Source organism: Pundamilia nyererei, unplaced genomic scaffold, assembly GCF_000239375.1.
Source record: "Pundamilia nyererei isolate P.nyererei 1_Seehausen unplaced genomic scaffold, PunNye1.0 scaffold00122, whole genome shotgun sequence".
Lineage (NCBI taxonomy): Eukaryota > Metazoa > Chordata > Actinopteri > Cichliformes > Cichlidae > Pundamilia > Pundamilia nyererei.
The window spans coordinates 518,336-520,677 of NW_005187523.1; positions in this window are offsets into that span (position 1 = coordinate 518,336).

Sequence of the window (2,342 nt, forward strand, 5' to 3'; positions counted from 1 at the left end):
GTGTCTTTGCACTGTGGGAGGAAGCCCGAGGACCTGAGAGAACCCACGACACAGATACAAGGAGAACGTGCTTCACACAGAAAGGCCAGATTCAAACCCAGGACCTTCTTCGCTCCAGTTTCAGTTCATCTTTATGTTAACATTCATTTGAACTGAAACCACAATGACTTAAAAACAGTTCTGTAGAAAAAGGCCTGATTGCAACACGGTGCTCAAGGTCATTTCCTGTCACCACACCCTCCTTGGGAACTGGGATGTTGATAAGGTATTTTCCTCCTTCTATTGTTACTCGGTTTTCTCCCGTCGACTGGCTGCTGCAGACTCAGACGAGTGTGCAGGGCAGGCAGCTTCTTCACTGGTGTTTGACTGAACCTGGAACCCTGACTGTCTGTTCTCTTGTAGGAAGTGATAAAGGAAAAGCAGATGGTGTGAGAAGAAGTTAGGAAGTCCGGGAGCAAACTGATAAGAAATGATACCTTCTTCTTAAATTCCATCTTATTTATTGAGTAAGCACTGATGTCTTCAAGTAATAAAATGTATTGTGCAAGTTATTTTTCAGGGGAGAAATCACACTGATGATGTAACGGTTTCAACATCTTCTCACGCATCAAACAGGATACAGTTGGTGTTAAAGGGTCAAAGACCATGGCAGCATTACTTTACAGGCAAAGCTGCGTTTGAACAAACCCGCTCGCTGTGAAGCTCGGTGGTGGAGAGCTGATGTTTGTTTTGCAGCCACAGGACCCGGGCACCCTGCAGACTCCACTCTGTCTATTATCAGTCCCGTAGGACAGCGAACACTCGGCACAAACAGGACAATGATTCACCAGCATTGAATTCAAATCTGCAACTGACAAAGAAAAGAATCAAGGTGGTGCAAAGCCCCAGTCAAAGTCCAGACCTCCACCTGCTGCAGCGGGACCCCAAGAGAGCTGTGCATTAATCACTACCCACAAAGCTCCATGAAATGAAGGAATATTGTAAAGAAAACCCTGATTACTTCAAGTTATCTCTGCTACAAGCTGCTGAATCTCAGGGTTTTTCCCAGTTCTTAGATTCCATTTAGTGACTCCTGTGAAAACGTTTCTTTTTCACATCACTGGGCCGAGTTTTCATTGTGGTTCATATTCTGGAGTTTAGTTTCACTTAGTGTTCAAAGAGTTTGTTTAGTTTTGATTCATTTCATTGTTAATTCAGGTCTTTTTAAATATAATATGCTTGGTGTTTGTCAGTGGCAAAGGTTTGTGTGCTGTAATACAGTCTGTGAATCCAGACCTGCACTTAAAGGCCAGTGATTCATATTCATGGAGACGCTCCCATCCTGCAACGTGTGGCCACAGCAGGCTGCTCTGCAAGCTTGAGTTTTACAGCGGACTGTGCAAACCACAGCACCACTGAAATCTCATATATGTATAAAAACAATAAGACATCAGGAGCGCTCACTTTAGAGTGATCTCATAGAGCAGAGACAAAAGCAGTAGGTCTTGCACATGTGTGGAGCATTTACTTACATGCACATAGTGTTAAACAAATAGACACAGGTGGCTGTTCACAAGCACAAAAACATGCCAGCGTTTATCTTTAGAAAAAAAGGTGCTGACAGCCTTCGGGTGGAACTTTGGGGCTGTGTCGCTTACTCTTTTTCACACGCTTACAAGAAATAAATGAATAAAAGCCTCCCGTCTGAAATCACCTACTGCAGTGGTGAGAAAGCAGCAGGTGCGTAATTAAAGAAAAACACTTTTGTCGTCTTTCAGCCCTGGAGGGGGGTCAGGGGTTGCACTTCATTATTCAGGCTCCTTCTGTCTCTCTGCAAAGCTCTGAGTGGACTTTGTGTGTTTTTGGAGGGAGGGCGAAGCAGTGGTGAGTCCTCGACTGTGGGGGGTGGAGGCAGATGTTTCAGGTCTGAGCCCGAGTGCGCCACTTGGTCTGTGTTTGTGACTGTTTTACTGCAAGTTTCAGACAAAAACGGTGGAAAAACGGAGCAAAGAAGAAAAGAGCTCTTATTATTAACACTGAGACAGAATCTGAGCTTGAAATAAAAGCATCTATAAAAAAGGCTTAAAGTGTTCGTCAGTCCAAACTCACTCCTTCATCTGTCACTGTTCGGTTCATTGATCATGTACCATTTACACTTTTCTAGTTTCTACATTAGAGTGTTGCAGTGTTTGTGTGATGCAGCATTACTACCTACCCATAACCTGCATCCTACATGAGCTACAGTTTGTTGTCTGACATAATATATCAGAGGGGATGAGAAGAAAGATCAGAAATGAACTGGCATTTATGTAGCTACAGTACGCACACACACACACACACACACACACACACACACACACACA